The sequence below is a fragment of the Gigantopelta aegis genome, chromosome 8, assembly GCF_016097555.1.
Source record: "Gigantopelta aegis isolate Gae_Host chromosome 8, Gae_host_genome, whole genome shotgun sequence".
NCBI lineage: Eukaryota > Metazoa > Mollusca > Gastropoda > Neomphalida > Peltospiridae > Gigantopelta > Gigantopelta aegis.
The window spans coordinates 48,106,295-48,129,389 of record NC_054706.1 but is presented as its reverse complement, the minus strand read 5'-3'; the positions used below and the strand labels follow the sequence as shown (position 1 = coordinate 48,129,389).

The 23,095-nt window shown below is 37.4% G+C and overlaps 1 long non-coding RNA gene across 1 annotated transcript; it reads left to right on the top strand.

Annotated features, from left to right (window-relative positions):
- The first annotated feature begins 16,605 nt into the window (after positions 1-16,605).
- LOC121378996 lies at positions 16,606-21,688 on the top strand. The gene is made up of 2 exons (XR_005958791.1): positions 16,606-16,733; positions 21,616-21,688. It is a non-coding gene; the product is annotated as an uncharacterized LOC121378996 (long non-coding RNA).
- The last annotated feature ends 1,407 nt before the right edge of the window (positions 21,689-23,095 follow it).

Sequence of the window (23,095 nt, the reverse complement as noted above, 5' to 3'; positions counted from 1 at the left end):
TAAATTAAAGCTACAATCCCACCTGATATCACATCTGATATTGTAAATTAAAGATACAATCTCATCTCTTAGCCTGTAAATAAAAGCTACAATCCCACCTCTGCATCCTCTAATATTGTAAATTAAAGATACAATCTCAACTTACATCCTGTAATATTGTAAATTAAAGATAATATCTCACGTCGCATCCTGGAAATTAAAGATACAATCCCACCTCTGCATCCTCTAATATTGTAAATTAAAGATACAATCTCACCTCTACATCCTCTAATATTGTAAATTAAAGATACAATCTCGCAGATGCATCCTCTAATATTGTAAATTAAAGATACAATCTCGCAGATGCATCCTCTAATATTGTAAATTAAAGCTACAATCCCACCTCTGCATCCTTTAATATTGTAAATTAAAGATACAATGTCACCTTGCATCCTGTAAATTAAAGCTGCAATCCCACCTCTGCATCCTATAATATTGTAATTTAAAGATACAACCTCACCTATGCATCCTCTAATATTGTAAATTAAAGATACAATCACACCTCGCACCCTGTAAATTAAAGCTATATTCCCACCTCTGCATCCTCTAATATTGTAAATATAAAATACAATCTCACCTTGCATCCTGTAAATTAAAGCTGCAATCCCACCTCGGCATCCTATAATATTGTAAATTAAAGTTAAAATCTCACGTCGCATCCTGTAAATTAAAGTAGAATACCACCTCTGCATCCTCTAATATTGTAAATTAAAAATACAATCTCACCTTGCAGCCTGTAATATTGTAAATTAAAGATAAAATGTCACGTCGCATCCTGGAAATTAAAGATACAATCCCACCTCTGCATCCTCTAATATTGTAAATTAAAGCTACAATCTCGCAGATGCATCCTCTAATATTGTAAATTAAAGATACAATCTCACAGATGCATCCTCTAATATTGTAAATTAAATCTACAATCCCACCTCTGCATCCTCTAATATTGTAAATTAAAGATACAATCTCGCAGATGCATCCTCTAATATTGTAAATTAAAGCTACAATCCCACCTCTGCATCCTCTAATATTGTAAATTAAAGATACAATCTCACCTTGCATCCTGTAAATTAAAGCTGCAATCCCACCTCTGCATCCTATAATATTGTAATTTAAAGATACAATCTCACCTATGCATCCTATAATATTGTAAATATAAAATACAATGTCACCTTGCATCCTGTAAATTAAACCTGCAATCCCACCTCTGCATCCTATAATATTGTAATTTAAAGATACAACCTCACCTATGCATCCTCTAATATTGTAAATTAAAGATACAATCACACCTCGCACCCTGTAAATTAAAGCTATATTCCCACCTCTGCATCCTCTAATATTGTAAATATAAAATACAATCTCACCTTGCATCCTGTAAATTAAAGCTGCAATCCCACCTCGGCATCCTATAATATTGTAATTTAAAGATACAATCTCGCAGATGTATCCTCTAATATCGTAAATTAAAGATATAATCTCACCTCGCAGCCTATAAATTCAAGCTACAATCCCACCTCTGCATCCTGTAATATTATAATTTAAAGATGCAATCTCGCAGATGCATCCTATAATATTGTAAATTAAAGATACAATCTCACCTTGCATCCTATAAATTAAAGCTGCAATCCCACCTCTGCATCCTGCATCCTATCTTATATGCATCATCCCACAGGCAGGATAGCACATGGCCTTTGATATACCAGTCGTGGTGCGCTGGCTGGAACGAGAAATAACCCAATGGACCCACCGACGAAGATCGATCCCGGACCGACCGCGCATCAAGCGAGCGCTTTACCACTGGGCTACGTCCCGTCCACTTAACTTTAAACAAACTAGTAAATTTGCCATACCATTCCTAGTTTTCATGCTCGGACAATTGGTTTTGTTTAACGACACCACTAGAGCACATTGATTAATTACTGTAAGGATTTTCCTCCAAAACCATACAAGGGAAATAACCCGTACAGTTATTACTGCTTGATTACTGGCGATGTTATGGTTCTTTACCGGAGTAGCACTATATCCATTACTTTAATGACATCAAAACACCACGGGGCGGGACGTAGCCCAGTGGCAGCGCGGTCGGTTTAGGATCGATCCCCGTCGCAGTGGCGTAGGTAGAATTTTGTATTGGGGGGTGCCACCTGGTAGCCAAGTAAACAATGATATCGAGTACGCCACTGATCACCCCTAATTTGCCGGGATTTGGGGGGAGGGGCATGGCTATGCCACTGCCCCATCGGCGGCCCCATGGCTATGCCACTGCCCCGTCGGCGGCCCTATTGAGCTATTTCTCGTTCCAGCCAGTGCTCCACAACAAGTGTAAAAAAGACCGTGGGATTGTGCATATAAAAGATCCCTTGCTGCTAATCGAAAAGAGTAGCCCATGAAGTGGCGACAGCGGGTTTCCTCTCTATATCTGTGTGGTCCTTAACCATATGTCTGACGCCATATAACCGTAAATAAACTGTGTTGAGTGCGTCGTTAAACGAAACATTTCCTCCCAAAACAGCACAACTATTTAAACTTCAATATTAGTACCGTAATATTTCGATTTTCTTTACAATGTACATTAATTATGTTAATTATGGACATATCAAATGAACATAATTGTTATTTAAAGTTAACCGTTTGTTTTGTTTAACAACACCACTAGAGCACATTGATTAATTAATCATTGGCTATTGGATGTCAAACTCGTAGTCATCAGAATAAACCCGCTACATTTTTCCATTATCAGCAAGGGATCTTTTATATGCACTTTCCCACAGACAAGAAAGCACATACCACGACCTGTGTCCAGTTGTGGTGCATTGGTTGGAACGAGAAAAACCCAATCAGTTGAATGGATCCACCTTAGGCGAGAGCTCACCCGACTGAACTAAATCACACCCCCGTTCTGAGACAGATAAAATAACAACATGACATGTTATATGTTTATTCAAGATAATTATTACATGACAAATTCTCTATCGTCCATTTATATCCACGACAAATGAACCCCCTCCCCGCACACAAAAACTCAAATTCCACTACACAAATTCTTACTATCTTACCGTGAAACAAACAAATTATATATATATATTACCTTCCCATATTTAATTTAATATCCCCACTATTTTATTATTATTAACCTTATTATTATTCGACTATAGAATGTTTTTTTGAAAGGGGCGGTTCTAAGTGTTTAGAAGCAAGCACAAGTTCAAATTTAATAATATCCAAACTACAAAACATCACGTTCGATAGCCAAAGTTTACTGCACGATTTTATTATGAACCGTTTTCATTTGCTAGCAAATCATTATCCTGTGACATGAGCTCGTAGTTTCCCGAAAACACCCGAGTAAATTTCCACTAAAATTAAAAAATAAATATGGTCTCATACCACAATTTTTCATGAATTAAAAAGAACGTAACGCAATATAACGTAACGTTCCTGACATTTCCACATAAGTAAGAATAGTATTAGTGAATAGTGTATTTACTAAGAAGAATAACAGGAAGAAAAACCAAATAAAAATAATAACGAAAGAAATATGAAAGGACAGATCAGCAGAAAAAACAGGAACGTTATATAAAGACATCTTTTATTTAACGGCGCACTCAACACATTTTAGTTACGGTTATATGGCGTCAGACATATGGTTAAGGACCACACAGGAAACCCGCTGTCGCCACTTAATGGGCTACTCTTGTCGATTAGCAGCAAGGGATCTTTTATATGCACCATCCCACAGACAGGATGATACATACCACGGCCTTTGATATACCAGTCGTGGTGCACTGGTTCCCCTGCGTGTGCTGTTACCTCACCGTGGTGCAGGGGTGTAACATTATCTTTGAGAATGGCCAATACAGCACAAAATTGAAGTTTTGAGTAAAATTTAGTATCCGTAAAATTCTGTGATATTTGTGTTTTTGCACAGTTCTTTACACTGCTTTTATTTATATCTTGAATTTTTATATTGATGTTGATCATCACTTTATTTATTTGCATTACCATAGTTTGACACCAAATAGCCGATGTATTTTTCGTGCTGGGGTGTCGTTAAACATTCATTCATTCATTCATTCATTGGTGCACTGGTTGGAACGAAAAATAGCCCAATGGGCCCACTGACGGGGATCGATCCCACACCGACCGCGCATCGAGCAAGCGCTGTACCACTGGGCTACGTCCCGCCCCCGGAACGTTATATACCTCATCACTACACCCTAAGCTGTCCTCATAGTTCAGAATTTACTCCATCAACTTTAACGACACAGGTGTGTTTTCCATATTTCCCAATAAAAACAAACAAATGCAAACTTCCAAAAGTCAATCTAAATATCTCTGCAACAATTAACCCACCTAAACATATAACCATACACATTTATACACACGGTGAAAGATACACATAATAGATCAAATAAATTAAAGGGACATTCCTGAGTTTCCTGCAATTTTTAAGATGTTATCGACTAACAGAGACTTTTTAACGATTGTAATTACATATCAAATATAGTTTTCTACATAAAATATTAGTATCTGTATATTAAACATGTTTCTGATCGTTCTTATATATGTACTAGGTTAAATTTCATTTTATTTCCTAAAATATAATTTTTTCGTACGTACGAAATTATTTGAAAACAAAATCCAGTTTGGGCTTCTTACAAATATTAAGACGACCAGAAACACATTGAATATACAGACACTGATATCCTAAACAAGAAACTATATTTAATATGTAAGTTTAATCGAAGAACTATTTTATTAGTCGGAAACATCTTACAATGCAGCAAACTCAGGAATGTCCCTTTAAGGAAAAAACAAAACAAAACAACAGTACAATGACTCGAATTTGGTTTAAAAAAAAAAAACAACACAACAATAAAACAAAACAACAACACCAAACGTGACAATGTCATATTAATAATATTTATATATAATTTAAAAATAAAGGAGAAACCGTTCCACAGACCTACATGTATACATAATTTACACAAAATTAAGCCATATCTTATAAATCAGAGTATTTCACTTTTTACTTGAATATTTACACAATAGCAATGACTCAAATCTACAATTTAATTATCCAATAACCCACAGCACTAATATCTATATCCAAAAGAGCTCAGAATATTCTACATTACATTCCAAATCAATTAACAACTACTTTTTGTTTTTAAATAGTTTTATCGCGAAAATGCCAGTCTATTGTTAAAATACAATGTCTGTCATACGCTGCATTCAACAACAGTGTAGCATCTCAATTTAACAATTCCCACACAGACCATGATTTATAAATTAATAATCAAATGAAAATAATTCTAATCCTCTGATAGAATATTTTTTAAAATCTGTCATTATCATATGCTGCATCCTACAATGGATTAGCTTCTTGGGGTTTTTTTTAGGGGTTTTTTTTACACATGGCAGTTGGATGGCAGTTTTTATTTTAATTCTTGTTTATAGGATTTGAAATCGATATATTGACTAGATGAAGCCCATTCCCATTTAATCGAACATACTACTCTTTTATGAATTTCAGCCACCCGCGTAATACTCTATTCTGAAACACAAAACATGCTTTATGTCCCCGACTGATGCACGCCAGCATCGATCTTAGAATTAAAAAACCCCACATTATCCATTTCATTTAGAGTAATTTTTCAGCTACGACCTACAAATCCCAGATGTTCGAATATTTCGAATAGCAAATTAGCGATCGAATATTCGGACAGATCACTAATATTAATTAATAACAAATAGTTTTTAAATTCTCATAAAACATAGTAAAATTAATGTCAATTATAAAATGACTTTCAATTACAAGATATTATATATAACATAATTTTAAATATTCAATACTAGATATACAAATATTCAGTTCACACTTCTGCAATTAAACATTTCAAATATTAATATAATTCAGGAACAGTTCATGACTAAGTCTTGCATCCTAGTAGGCACAAGTCTCATGAATTCCACAAATATTAATTCATGACTATCGATAAGTCATGGATCTCAACCAGAATCCAAACTCAACAGTCGTTTATGACTGGTCATCCAAACTCAACAGTCCTTTATGACTGGTCATGTCACGAATTGTCCACTACCAGAGTTCACCAATGCAGGAACAACAGTTCTTTATGACTGGTCACGTCACGAATTGTCCACTACCAGAGTTCACCAATGCAGGAACAACAGTCCTTTATGACTGGTCATGTCACGAATTGTCCACTACCAGAGTTCACCAATGCAGGAACAACAATTCACGACCAGCAAGGATATACACAAATCCATAATGAACGAAATAAACAGTCCATAGAATTTTAATAAACAAAGTCCATGGAACTTTAATAAACACAGTGGATGGAAAGTTTAATGATACAGATTATTTGAAGACGTAGAATGACATCCAATATCGATATGAAAGTATTTGTCCGCTTTCGTAACAAGATGATTTTCCACACTATAATACCACAATCCAAATTAAAACAAACCCAGTTCACTGTTCAAATTCAAGTATTATAGTTTGTAACACAATATTTCCGGAGAAACAGTTCATGGTGTCAAATCTCACTAAACATTACCAAACATACTGAACATTTCACAATATAGAAACAAATACATAACCACTCACAAAACAAAATATGTACATGATACAATAATCAGGACAAATCATATTCTCCCGATCTCATCCACTCTGGGCATTTACGTCTCCACCTTCTGTCACATTCCCCAACATTTCATTTTAACTTATTTTCGTGCTTATATCCAATTAAGGTTGAAGCACGCTGTCCTGGGCACACACCTCAGCTATCTGGGCTGGCTGTCCAGGACAGTAGCTTAATATTTAGTTGGTTAGTGGTTAGTGAGATAGAAGAGGGTGTAGTGACCAGCAACGATATACAAAAATCCATAATGAACGAAATAAACAGTCCATGGAACTTTAATAAACAAAGTCCATGGAACTTCAATAAACAAAGACCATGCAACTTTAATAAACACAGTGGATGGAAGTTTAATAACACAGATCATTTCAAGACGTAAAACGACATACATTATTGATATGAACGTGTGTGTCCGCTTTCGTAACAAGTTGATTGTCCACAATATAATATCTCAATCCAAATGACCCCCCCCCCGGAGCACTCAAAAAAAAAAAACCCACCTGTAGACCGACAACCACGACGCCCAAAATAAAAATGGAAGTTTAAAAAAAAAATGAATAAAAAAAATAAAGAACAGTTCACTGTTCAAGTATTACAGTTTGTAACACAATATTTCCGGAGAAATAGTTCATGGTGTCAAATCTCACTCAAAATTACCAAACAAAGCAAATTATGTACATGATACAATAATCAGAACAAATCGTATTCTTCCGATCTCATCCACTCTGGATATTTACGTATCCACCTTGTGTCTGATTCCCCAACAGAACAGTCTAAATGTGTGACCCTTGGAGCTATTGCTCCATAAACTCTTTGATCTACAATATCAATAAATTCAGACCCCAAACTGTCACTAACATCAGGTATAACAGTTTCCTCTAGTATCGGGAGATCATCATCCTAACAATGTTCAGTATCCTCTAACTCACTTTCATAGTTAGGTTTAATTCTATTAAAATGAACCACTTGTTTAACACTACTCCCGGGTTTTGAAATAACACAGTTTACTGCTGATAATCTTGTTTAGTATTTGAAAAGGACCAGTCAAACAATTCTGAATTGTTTTGGGGCAACCCTTTCCTTCTATTTGGAGTGTATAAACAAACGTTAGCATCTGTCCAAATTATGTCCACTAACCTTTCGATCATAATGAACCTTTTGCCTTTCTTCATATATTTTGATATATTCACAAGCAACCTCAAACACATTATTAAGCTTCGCTTCTAATTTATCAGCATACTCAACAGAATTGTCAGTTTTCTTTGGTAAACTTTCGATCAAAAGTGTCAAAGGTACATGGATTTCAGTCCCTAACAACATTTTATTAGGTGTAAATCCAGTGGTTTCATGAATACTAGTAATTTATGCCAAGAGTGGCACTCCGATGGACCCATCCTGGAAAAAGGAAACGAGGAAAACCGAAAAAAACATGGAGGACAGTAGAGAAGGAAGTCTGTGCTTGGGCTGCTGGAGAAGCTGGCAAAAGACAGGCAGCAGTGGCGATCTCTGGCCACAGCCTTATATGCTTTTTAGCACGAAGGGGATTAAGTATGTAAGTAAGTTAAGTCCTTTATGCCATAGTGACCAGAGGCAAATGTAAGTCCCAATCAGACTGATCAGTCCGCACATATGCACTTCACATATTTATTAATTTACTCAAATCCAAACCTAGAAAATAATTTGTATACTAACACTTGTGCAAAGTGTTTTGGCTTCTTGATTAGGAATGAGGTAATCTTCCGTCTATTTTGTAAAATAATCCCTCACCACAACAATATATTTACTGTCCCGATGGGTATGAGAAAATGGACATATACTATCTAGAGCAACCCTTTCCGTTGGTGGCATAGCAATCAAAGACGCCGTTCTATGCGGTATAGGATATGTCCTAGCTTCACACTACTTGCAACTACGAACCCACTTAGCAACAACTTTTCTCATTCCCATCCAAAAGGAATGCTGTTTAATATTTAGTTGCCTTAGTGACATCCAAATGACCTAGCTTGTTATTCATAAAATAATATCATGAATAATATGTATAATAAATAAATTATTACACTCGCGTGTTAATCGTACTGATTTTACGAAACTCGTGTCAGGATTCATGGATTACCCTCGCTCTCGCGCAGGCAATACAAGAATCCTAACTCTCGTTTCGTAATAAAAACCAGTACGATACACTAGTGGAACATATACACATAGAAAGTATATAAAAGCAGTAACTAAACATTCCATTTTGATGTGCTTTTAAAATAGTATGTGATTTTACAGTACGTATCCGATGTAGTGTCGGTAACAACCTCATAAACGTTGGCAGATAAAAAAAAACATGAACGTTTTCAATAGAAGTATTAAAATTATCTTTTACATGCAGATACAATAATGTTATAGATTATCAGCCTTGACGTGCAAACCGTTTAAAGGGTATTTTATTGACCTTTTCCTGTCATCGGTGTTCCAACCCATTGTATTTGCTGTTAATAAACATAAATGCAACTGATTATACTGTACATGTATTTTGGTGTGTCACTAAATAATATTCCTTTCTTTTGCTTTCTAACGAATTCTGCGATACCTCTTCCTTATTTTAAGGCACGGTATGAAGCGCCGTCCAACGAGACCTGGCTCCTCGCAAAGATTTCCAGAGATCCATCATGGCGGCTCGTACATCGGGTAGAAGCAGCCAGGTCAGAGGAAGGATTCCAGATCTTGCCATCTCCAGTGTTGTGCCGCTTACATGTATAGAGACAATAAGTCTTAAATGTCTATAAAAGGAAGGCCCAGATCCCAAAATGTATATATTGGCCACTTCATTCATAACACTGAACAGAACAGCCACGAGCGAAGGCGCGATGTAGCAGATCGGGTGTTCCAGAGCGCTGGGTCCACCCAGAAGGTTTTCCTCGGCAACTCGAGCTCGTGGTTTAGCGCAGGTGTGGAACACGATGAAGCAGATAATCAGGACGAGGTTGACTGCTGCTGGCAGAAAGAAACTGAGAGCGGCTGCATGAACTCGGGCGGAGTTGGCACTGAGTGGCAGACACGTGCGGGATAGAGACAGATCAAATCCAGAGAAGAGTAAAGGCATCAGAACAACTAAAGACATCATCCACGGAAGTCCATTACAGAATATCTTCACCAGGACGCGAACACGATTAGACAACGCCGGGAGATTTAGAGACATCTGCTTCGTCAGGTAGAGCAAATTCTGAGTAACCAGTAACCACATTACTAAGAAAATGTCAGTATGTACAAAGAAAAAATAAGAAAATAATTCAAATTCACAAGGCAATTCCAAATCTTCTTCTAGAACGAAGTGGGCAATGGAGGGACAGTATATTAGTCCTTGAAGCAAGTCGACAAAAAATATGTTGACAATTAGTTGGTTACGCAATTCAGTTCGCATTGTCGCAGAAAACAGTATTGTCGTTATGATCAAGACATTAGCGAAAATGATCCAGACGGCAATCACAATGCTGATGACAGCTAATGTTGAATTCATGCCTGATATATAGCTAATATCGTCGTGGGTCTCATAGTTGTCGAGAAGACAGCCAGTGAAGTTACAGTCGTAATACATGCTGCTGTTTTTGTAATATATAGTGCTGTTTTTGTGATACATACTGCTGTTTTTGTGATACATACTGCTGTTTTTGTGATACATACTGCTGTTTTCGTAATACATACTGCTATAGTCGTCGTAATACATATTAACACTCAAATTGTCTGGAAACCTGAAAAACAACCCACATATTTATTATTAGATTACATACTAACTGAATTTACCAAATCCATTGTCATTAAATATAATGTACATGTATAAATGTTAAATTGAAAAATAATTAATCATTAAATTTTGAAGAAAGAAGGGAGGAAATGTTTTATTTAAAGACGCACTCGACACATTTTATTTACGGTTATATGGCGTCGGACATATGGTTAAGGACCACACAGATATTGCGAGAGGAAACCCGCTGTCGCCACTTCACGGGCTACTATTTCCAATTATGTCATGTCATAGGGTTTTACGTGCACATTCAGAACAAGCTGTTGTAGCGCACGCCTGTCGTGGGCACAAGAGCCGACAGGAAAGGTGGGGTGAGGGGAGAGGAGGGACCGCCTGCACTGGCAGGTGCAAGGGAGCACCAGCAGCCCGATCAAATCGGTAGCAGGCGGGTGGGGGGGGGGGGGGGGTGGTGCTATGGAATTTGAATGGAGCAGTTAAATGCCAAAGAGAAAAGGTTGCGCAATTTTGATCGAGGGAATTTGGCGCAATTTTGAACGGTCGGTCGAAAGGTAAATGGCCCAGCTAATATAGGTTTTGATATTAGTGAATCGAGAGTAGCTCGTTATATTTCCAATTAGCAGGAAGGGACCTTTTATACGCACCATCCCACAGACAAGTACATATCACGGCCTGTTACAGTGGCAGTCCTCCTATATATTTGTATTTTCCCCACAGCTCTTTACTCTGTGTTTTACCTTATTATATATTTTGATTTTTTAATGCAAATGGTCATATTCATGTAGTTACTTTTGTTTGACTCCCAATAGCCGGTCTGTATTTTGTGTAGGGGTGTCGTTAAACATTCATTCAATCAACAATGATAAACAAACATCTGCTCAGCCTGACCTATTGTCAACTTCAACGGAGTTATGTCCCTTAAAACATCACATAGGTATATGCTTTGATCACCGGCCTCGGTGGTGTCGTACTTAAGCCATCGGACATAAGGCTGGTAGGTACAGGGTTCGCAGCCCGGTATCGGCTCCCACCCAGAGCGAGTTTTAACGATTCATTGGGTAGGTGTAAGACCACTACACCTAATTATCTCCCACTAACCACTAACCCATTGTCCTGGACAGACAGCCAAGATAGCTGAGGTGTGTGCCCAGGACATTGTGTGTTTGAACCTTAATTGGATGTAAGCACGAAAATAAGTTGAAATGTAAATGAATGCTTTGAACAAATTAAATTCTTTCTCAACATTTCCCATATAGCTATTTGAAACAAGTCCTAGTGGTATTAGACCCACCTGTTTAAATTCCAATCAAAAACTGGTAGAAACAGTTAAAACAATATTATTTAGCTTAAAATGGACCCAAATAATTGGTAGATAAAAAAATTCAATAACAAATTGCTACAAACAATCGAAACATTATCTAGCTTAAAATGGACCCAAACAATTGGTAAAAAAAACAACAACATTGGGACTTATTCAATATTGAAATCTATCCTTTTCAATAAAAAAGTGAAGTAAAGTTTGTTTTATTTAACGACGCCACTAGAGCACATTGTTTTTTATCTTATCATCGGCTATTGGACGTCAAACATGGTCATTCTGACACTGTTTTAGAGGAAACCCGCTGTCGCCACATAGGCTACTCTTTTACGACAGGCAGGATAGCACAAACCATGGCCTTTGTTGAACCAGTTATGGATCACTGGTCGGTGCAAGTGGTTTACACCTACCCATTGAGCCTTGCGGAGCACTCACTCAAGGTTTGGAGTCGGTATCTGGATTAAAAATCCCATGCCTCGACTGGGATCCGAACCCAGTACCTACCAGCCTGTAGACCGATGGCCTAACCACGACGCCACCGAGGCCGGTCCTTTTCAATAAACGTCTCCACCGTCCTGTTAGACGACCGAATACATTCTCCATAACCAGGGCGGGATGTAGCTCAGTGGTACAGCGTTCGCCTAATGCGCGATCGATGTAGGATCGATTCCCGTCGGTGGGCCCATTGGAATATTTCTTGTTCCAGCCAGTGCTCCACAACTGGTTTAACAAAGGCCGTGGTATGTACTATCCGGTCTGTGGTCTGTGCATATAAAAGATCCTTTGCTGCTAATCGAAAAGAGTAGCACATGAAGTGGCGGCAGCGGGTTTCCTCCTCAATATCTGTGTGGTCCTTAACCATATGTCCGACGCCATATAACCGTAAATAAAATGTGTTGAGTGCGTCGTTAAATAAACCATTTCCTTCCTTCCTTCCGTGCAGTATCAGAGTCTGGATTCATCGACCTAACATAACAGGCACGTCTATCGCTTGATTACTTCGACATTCATCTATCGGCCTCGGTGGTGTCGTGGTTAAGCCATCGGATATAATGCTGGAAGGTACAGGGTTCGCAACCCAGTACCGGCTCCCACCCAGAGCGAGTTTTAACGACTCGCTTGGTAGGTGTAAGACCACTCTTCACTCTTACTAACCACATATCCCCACTGTCCTGGACAGACAACACTGATAGCTGAGGTGTGTGCCCAGGACAGCGTGATTGAACCTTAATTGAATATAAGCACGAAAATAAGTTGAAATGAAATGACATTCATTTTGGAAGTAACTGTCCATTCTGACCAAGTTGGTAGATTTCTGAATTGACCAGAACGCGCGCATCTTGCACTTTGCCAGGCCAACCGATGCATATATCCCCGAATTTTGCAATAATTATTTCCTGCAAATAAAGCTGTAAAACCTCTTATGGTTATAGTAATCGGTACGATTTTTGCTGGTTTCGTGGGAGTGCAAGCATTAACTAGTGACATCACTATTTTACGCGTACATATTCAACACACTAAGTTTACCCAGAATTCTTTGAGGTCAACTAACAAAGCAAACAAAGATGGCGGCCATGATATATTTAGCCACAAATTATGCGGGAAACCCTTGTTGTCGTCCAGTGCAAGACTTTTTAACAAATATTATTCAAGAGTTAATTATGGAAAGATTATGCGTGGGATCTATTAATTTGTAGTTATTTATTACAAATAAATGCGAAAATAATCAAATATTATTGAAGTTTCAACTTTGACATAGGACCTTTACGTGGCCATTTAAATATTTAGAGGCCACCTAAATACCTCTCGGACAGGCTCGGGGATTTGAAATCGAAATAGGAAGGGGTGGATGTGGATATTGGCCTTCCGTCTACCAAAATTAGGGCGGTGGATAGGGTAGTCCCCTGGTGTTGGGATGTCTAACGAAGGAGTAAGATGCCTGTCGGGGTATGTTTTTACAGATTTAATGGCGCACCACGGTTTCATTACGTCATTCCTAAGTCCCTGTCCTCCCATTACAACTACAGTGAGAGTTAATTTTATTTCACGACATCACTAACGCACACTGACCTATTAATGATCGTCTTCTGGAGTTCGGGGACACTGTATGGGACGTGGGGGAAATCCCAATCTGAGAATGGGTCCACAGGGGTGTTTCGATCCTTCGACCCAAGCGTCTCAGGCGACCGTTCTATTTATTAGAATGCATTTCTAAATTCTACTTGAACTTTGTTTTTACTATCATCAAAATTATGGCGCGATCCAAGAATTCTAATAATAAAAAAGAAAAAGAAAATGTTTTATTTAATGACGCACTCAACACATTTTATTTACGGTTGTATGGCGTCGGACATATGGTTAACGTCCACACAGATATTGAGGGAGGAAACCCGCTGTGGCCACTTCTTGGGCTACTCTTTTCTATTAGCAGCAAGGGATCTTTTATATGCACCATCCCATAGATAGGATAGCACATACCACGGCCTTTGATGTACCAGTTGTGGTGCACTGGCTGGAGCGAGAAATAGCCCAATGGGCCAACCCACGGGGATCGATCCTCTAATAATAATAAAAAAAACTAATAATAAAAAAACATGGAGGTTAAATTATTCTAAGCAAGAAATTATCAATTTTAACTAAGAAATCTGTCATTTAAATTTTAACTAAGGCAGAAGATATCTGTTATTTACTGATTAACTCAACACATTCTTTATTCACGGTTATAATATGGCGTCGGTCAAATGGTTAAGAATTGCAGTTTCCAGAGCCCAAACAATGTTTTTTTTAGTACTCTATACCAATAATCCTTGCCTTGCTTTATTAGAATATGTCTGTCACTTCGCAAAGGACTATAACTCCACTAAAGTGCTTAATATCTAGTCCTGTCTTTGTGTCTATTTGATGTGCCAGTCGTTGGTGTCTTTTGTCGTACAATACGTGTATGCATCGTTTCGTTGTCGTCTTGGAAATGTTACAAAAGATCCCGATGATTTGGCTATAGACCAGCTTTCACAAAACATCAAATTTTGTCACCTGTTGATCTGTTCCCAATGGAAGTGAACTTTTGACCAATACTATTGTGCATCTGTACTGCATAGACCATTCCCATAATAGGACACTGGCCATGAAACGAGAATTGAACTACGGACTTGGGCGAATAAACAAAGACACTATGCGAACAGAAATAGTGTTGGTTTTTATCCTGCTACACAAGAACGGTTTATTTGACGCACATAAGCAAATTATGAATGATATGATATGATATATAACATTCGCAAATGAAACCTTTTAGTAAAATCTTCATCCGGCAGTGAAAATTAAAATGTGTATTATTTAACGTTACCACTAGAGCACATTGATTTATTAACCATCGGTTATTGGATGTCAAACATTTGGTAATTTTGACCTGTAGTCAACCCGCTACATTTTGTTTTATTAATAGCAAGGGATCTTTTATATGGACCATCCCACAGACATGATAGCACATACCACATCATTTGATATATAAGTAGTGGTGCACTGGCTGGAACGAGAGCTAGCCCTCTAGGCTCAACGACGGGGATCGTTTGTAGACCGACCGCGCATCAAGCGAGCACTTTACCACTGGGCTACATCCCGCCCCTCACTCGATAGTACGTTTAAGTGTAATTTCTGTATGATTATATGAAGTAGTTAAAATACATCCCATCGGTCCCCTTGTAGGTATTGGGTTCACCCAGTCGACAGTGGTTTTTAAGTGTACCGACTCCAAACCCTGAGTGATGCTCCGCATGAAGTAGGGTTAAATACATGCCCGACCAGTGATCCATAACTGGTTCAACTGATTTGTGCTATCGTGCCTGTGGGAAGCGCAATTAAAAGATCCCTGCTGCTATATGAAGTAGCCCAAAGTACGACAGCCCGCCCTCTCCCTCAATCTCGACAGTACGTTTAAATAAAATGTGTTTGAAGTGTAAATAAAACATTTTATGATTCTATATGATTATTGAAGTAGTTAAATACAGTATTTTTGTATGTGCATTTCTTCTTTTGTAAAGTATTAATTCTGTAATCATTAGAGTTATTACTACCTTTTAGTTTAGATGCATTTAATGAAGAATAGTCTTGTTATTACTTTATTATATGTGGACTAATAATATTGTATTTATTTTAACAGAAGGCCATAATAGAGATTAGTATACTTCTAACTATGTAACCTTTAAATAAAGATTATTAATATTATAATATTTATTAGTAATTATTAAATATTACACATTTGTATTTTAGAACAGTTTAACAGGAAATACTTCTTTTGAAAACATTACGGATATTTTTTTTTTATCGGCCAACATTTATGAGGTTGTACCCTCGATGATGTTCTTGTATCCTCGGTGATAAAGCGCTCGCTTGATGCGCAGTCGGTGTGGGATCGATCCCCGTTGGTGGGCTCATTGGGCTATTTCTCGTTCCAGCCAGTGCACCACGACTGGTATATCAAAGGCAGTGTTATGTGCTATCCTGTCTGTGTGATGGTGCATATAAAAGATCCCTTGCTTCTAATGGAAAAATGTAGCGGGTTTCCTCTCTAAGACTATACGTCAAAATTACCAAATGTTTAACATCCAATAGCCGATGATTAATAAATCAATGTGGTCTAGTGGTGTCGTTAGACACAACAAACAAACAAAAAATAGTCCAGTACATGTATTATTTTGTCAGCCAGTGATTTAGATCGGGGCACCATACGCTTGAACAGTCGCACCAATCATGTATTCAGTTACAAACTGAGCCGTTATATGATACGACACTCTATTCAGTTTACCTTGAAAACAGGCACCGCCTATAATATGTTGTACAATTATAGTATAAAATGTTCTTTTACACGAGGTGTTTCATTCTGGCTGTAATTTTCTTCTGGCTGAGTCGCATAAATTACATATCTTTCAAATATCGCCAAATATGAGAAATACAATGCTAGTGTTCGTTATCTTAGGTAAGTAGTTTTATTCAATTTTCTTTCTTTCATTTTTAATTATTATTGTTGTTGTTATAATTTTATTATTAAAGGGACATTCCTGAGTTTGCTGCAATTTTTAAGATGTTATCGACTAACAGAGACTCTTTGACGACTGTAATTACATATCAAATATATTTTTCTGCATATAATATTAGTGACTGTATATTAAACGTGTTTCTGATATTTGTACTAGGTTATATTTAATTTTATTTCCTAAAAACATTTTTTCGTACATACGAAATTATTTGAAGACAAAATCCAGTTTGGGCTTGTTACAAATATTAAGACGACCAGAAACACATTGAATATACAGACACTGATATTCTAAACAAGAAAACATATTTAATATGTAAGTTTACTTGTAGAAATATTTTATTAGTCGGAAACATCTTACAATGCAGCAAACTCGGGAATGTCCCTTTAAGTCCACACCCATTTACCACAAATTGAAATCACATTGATTTATTAATAATCGGCTACTGCCAATAGTATTGGATGTCAAACATTAATTTTTGATAAAACTAACATATTAAGTCTTAGAGGGTGTATACTACCAAATCAACTCCCATAGACGACAATAGTAACATATGTGGCTAAAACTCCTACCTGCATAAACACCACGGATATAAATACTACGACCCCTCACCCTTAAAGTGAAATCGAAAAAATTGGGGGTCAAGCTGCTCATTTCTGAGATAATGGGTAGCGTCTATGACTACCCTAGTTCCGTACAAAATTTGAGTACTTTTTTACAGGTACCTCATACATGTTTCAAGTACAAGGCTACTTGACACAGTGGTACTAGATGAAATAAAATTGCATACATCTTTTGCCCAGATGAAACTATTTTTTGTACAACCAACACACTCACATTTATCACCAATCACAGGATTTGTGGTGTTCACTTCTCTATCAAAAGTTGGGTGCACCTCGAACTTTGACCCATGCGGAAGTTATTTTGTTTAGTACTACCTAGAAAAACCTGTTACATTTTTCCATTAGCAGCAAGGGATCTTTTATATACATACAGGACATCACATATCACAGTCTTTTGTATACCAGTCGTTGGGCACACCGCTTCGGACGGGAAAGAAACCAATCAGAGAATGGAACCACGGATTCGATCCTTCGACCCAGTCACCCCAGGCGAGCGCTCTGCCAACTAAGCTAAAGTAAAGTTTATTTTGTTTAACGACACCACTAGAGCACATTGATTTATTAATCGTCGGCTATTGGATGTCAAACATTTGGAAATTTTGACATATAATCTTAGAGCAAAAAAGAATTTGTTTTGTTTAACGACACCACTAAAGCACATTGATATATTAATCCTCGGCTACTGGATGTCAATATAAACTTACAGAGGAATCCCGCTATATGTTTCCATTAATAGCAAGGGATCTTTTATATGCACCATATCACAGACAGGATAGCACATACCATGGCCTTTGATATACCAGTCGTGGTGCACTGGCTTGGACGAAAATAGTTGGATGGACCCACCGACGGAGATCGATCCCAAACCGACTGCGCGTTTTACCACTGGGCTACATCCCGCCCCTTCAAGCTAAAGTCCGAACCAAATTTGATTACGACTATTATAGATACCGCCTCTAACCAGCGATCCGTTTTCCCCCGTCGCCAATCATGCGTAACGCCATAATATATTTCTTCCGGTTGAACTTTTGTTAACAGTTTATTTGACTATGGTATTTTAAAAAGAAATACGAATAAAAAGTATCTTTATTAAATTATTAAATTAATAATTACTTAATAATACTGCTGTGTAAACATACCTGACAAAATGATCCTCCTAAAAACCCCACAAACAAAAAACGAATCGGACCGAGCACAAAAAAACGCATCGGCTACTGGGTGTCATTTATTTTCATTTCAACTTATTTTCGTGCTTATATCCAATTAAGGTTCAAGCACGCTGTCCTGGGCACACACCTCAGCTATCTGGGCTGTCTGTCCAGGACAGTGGGTTAGTTGTTCATTGTTAGTGAAAGAGAAGAGTGTGTAGTAGTCTTACACCTACCCACCGAGTCCATAAGGACTCGCTCTGGGTTGGAGCCGGTACCGGGCTCCGAACTCTGTATCTACTAGCCTGTAGTCCAATGGCCTAACCACGACACCACCAAGGCCGGTTATTGGGTGTCATAAACGAAGAAACGAGACGAAGGGAGATAATTTAATCATGAACTTTTACAAAAAAGTATATAGGATTTCTATATTTTCACTGCAGCTAAAATACAGTGAAAATATGTCTTTTCACCGGATATCATTTTTCTGTTTCTGTTGATCTACATATTTTATTGCTATATATATATATATATATATATATATATATATATATATATATATATATATATATATATATATATATATATATATATATATATATATATATATAAAAACTGTTATTTCGTCAACTTTGAATGAATGTTTAACGACACCCCAGCATTTACTGTTTGCATTTACCATAGTTTGACACCCAATAGCCGATGTATTTTTCGTGCTGGAGTGTCGTTAAACATTCATTCATTCATTCATTACACCCCAGCACAAAAATACACTTTGGCTGTATTGGGTGTCAAAAAAAAGGCACACTGAGAAACAAAGTGATAAATTTGGTCATTGTGACCACCCCACCCACTCTCCTGTTGAAGTTGACAGGGAGAGCACGTAGTTTGCAAACATGTAAATTGTTAACACTGAAGATGCAAACTTGTAAATTGTTAACATTGAACATGCAAATGTAACACTTTTTGTATAAAATGGGTGTACTCCGGCCGGGTTTGTTTCTGGGTGTGCTTGTTTGAACCAATATCGCGGGAGAAAGAGCTGGACGACAGGAGTTACCCTTTGCAGGGTGTTGACCTCATATTAAGCTGTCAAAGGAGCATAAACAAATCCACAAGCCTACTGATATTAATAAAAATGTTATAGCCACTAACGCTATATAGAAATATATATAGCCTATGTAGCGTAAATAATTGTGGTCTGTGGCCAGGTGTATCGGATTAGGTTCAGAGGAGATCACTTATAAAAGGCGTGAAATACACAATAATATAGTATAACCCTGACCTACATAGTTATACTGATCGTGCCGGTGAAAGTTCCAATAGACCAAATCAATTCCTATTGTGGGGCGAGACGTAGCCCAGTGGTAAAGCGCTCGCGTGATGCGCGGTCGGTTTGAGATCGATCCCCGTCAGTGGGCACATTGGGCTATAATTTCTCGCTCCAGCCAGTTCACCACGACTGGTACACCAAAGGCCGTGGTATGTGATATCCTGTCTATGGGATAGTGCATATAAAAGATCCCTTTCTGCTAATCAAAAAAAGAGTAGCCAATGAAGTGGTGATAGCGGGTTTCCTCCCTCAATATCTGTGTGTTCCTTAACCATATGTCCGACGTCAAATAACCGTAAATAAAATGTGTTGAATGCGACGTTAAATAAACCATTTCCTTTCAATTCCTATAGTCGATAATGTTAAAGTTTACTAATAAAACTGATATAAGCAGCGTATCAACACACTCAGGCAGTAGGCCCTACACCAATAAAAAGTGTGGCACCTCACATTTAATCTACCTGCAAGAAAATGTTGGGTCACATACCATTTAAGAGATTTAATTAATGGATTTTTTGTTTAAATTTTATTAGCAACCGTAATTTTTGCTGCATTAGTTTCAACCTCTGGTGTATACTGCATAACAACTGCATAAGAAATAAAAGTGTATTTATTTATTGCCAATGGATAATACTACTATTAATAGTATTAACACAATAATCAATGTCACATATTACTACCAATCACAGACACGGCCGTTTTTTACTCCTTACATCTTGAACTTTGACACGGAACTCTCTTCTTTGGTACCATGCAGTCTGAAGCTTGTAATCCAATTTATACTATTTATAGGATTTATACTATATTAAATGGCTGATGGTATGTAAATTCTACAATGGTAATGTATTAACATACAACCAATTATGCATCCAACGCATAATATACCATGGATACTTTTGGTAAGTGATGTAGCCCAGTGATAAAGCGCTCGCCTGTGCGCGGTCGGTCTGGGATCGATTCCCGACGGCGGACCCATTGGGCTGTTTCTCGTTCCAGCCAGTGCAACACGACGACGGGTATATTAAAGGTCGTGTCATCCTGTCTAAGGGATGTTGCATTAAAGATCCCTCGCTACGTGCCTTTTGAAAATGTAGCGGATTTCCTCTCTAAGACTATATATCAAAATTACCAAATGTTTGACATCCAACAGCTGATTAATAATAAATCAGTGTACACTAGTGGTGTCGTTTAACAAAACAAACTTTAACTTTTTGGTAAATGGATTTTGGCGATTTCTGTTTTTTCTTCATAAATCAACTTGGTAAATTGTCATCTCTAAGTGTCTTACCTTTATTTACTCTTTATTTTATAACATAACCATAACGTCATCGGCGTTGTTGTTTGAGGGGTACCGGCATCGGTGGTGTCGTGGATAAGCCATCGGACATAAGGCTGATATGTACTGGGTTCGCAGCCCGGTACCGGCTCCCTTCCAGAGCGACCTTATGGGTAGATGTAAGACTACTCTACACCCTCTTCCAGATCTTTCTCACTAACCACTAACCACTAACCACTAATCACCAACTACTAACAACTAACCCACTGTCCTGGACAGACAGCCCAGATAGCTGAGGTGTGTGTGTGCCCAGGAGAGCGTGCTTGAATCTTAATTGGATATAAACACGAAAATAAGTTGAAATGAAATTAAATGAGGGGTACCTGTGGTCTGTATACCGGCCCCTGGTCATCGGATTGAATACTGTTCAATTATATTTTGTAGGTTTGGTTGCTTCGGTCAACTGTGTGTGTGACACGACGGCTGCGGGGACGTGCGCTACCACTCTAGCGTCAGAGACGACAGCCGCTGGGTTTGATACAACGCAACTATGTAGGTAAGTAGTTCGCCATGTACTGCTCTCAGAACAGAACAGAACAGAACTTTATTACACTCAGACCGTTATGCAACGCCGTAAGAGGAATATACATATTCTGATTTTGACAAGATGGTTTACAGAAGGGTACAAATAATAGGAATACATTGTTTGGTACATATATGAATACAAATAGAAATACTATAATACATGGCATTACATTATAAAGATATGACTGTATTAACAATATACATACATGATATTACATTATAGAGATATGTGTATTAATAATATAAATACATGATATTACATTATAGAGATATGTGTATTAACAATATAAATACATGATATTACATTATAGAGACATGTGTATTAACAATATAAATACATGATATTACATTATAGAGACATGTGTATTAACAATGTAGATACGTTCCGTGATGTAGATATATATTGTAAAATGTAATTATTCAGAATATTTCATTTACAACTGTGTACAATTCTTGATATTGCAAGATATAGATATAAATATTTAGTGCATTTCAATATAAATATAAATATTTAGTGCATTTCAGTTTTTATAAACGTGTATAATTAGATGTAAAAAAAAAAAAAGTTTCATAAATTAGCTCTAAAGACGTAAAATAATGTAATACGATTTAAAATTATCAAGTATAGTTGTATGTTGACCTTCAGTTTCATTAACTGGTTAAAGTATGGTAATTTTGGTTGTTGTTGTTGTTGTTATGGGCGTTTAAATACTTGAAAAATTATATTCATGAATTTAGCTTATTCTTCTCTAAATTTATATATATTTGGTCGGATAGAATAATATGGAGGTAAACATTTATTCCGGGTATTATTGAAAAAACCCTACATACAAATAAATAATGAAATTCGTCTCCTATATCGTTTTCCTTGCCAATAGTACACGGTCTATCTTCTAATAGAACTGTTTTCCAACGTCTCAATAGGTAAATAATGGTTAGAAGTCCTAAATTTTATCATAATGGTCCAATGACCTATCCATCACCAGTGAGTATGCTCACACTATGGGACCCGATAGCCGATGCATTTGTCGTGCTGGGGTGTCGTTAAACATTCATTTATTTATTTTACCTTAATTTGACACCCAATAGCCGATGTAATTTTGGTGCTGGGGTGTCGTTAAACAATCATTCATTGATTCATCTCGGTGGATCCATTCAGCTGATTAGGTTGTTTTTTTCTCGTTCAACCAGTGCGCCACAACTTGTCAAAGGCCATGGTATGTGCTTTCCTGTCTGTGGGAAAGTACATATAAAAATCCCTTGCTGCATTAGGAAAAATGTGGCGGGTTCCTCTGATGACTATGAGTCAAAATTACCAAACGTTTGACATCCAATAGCC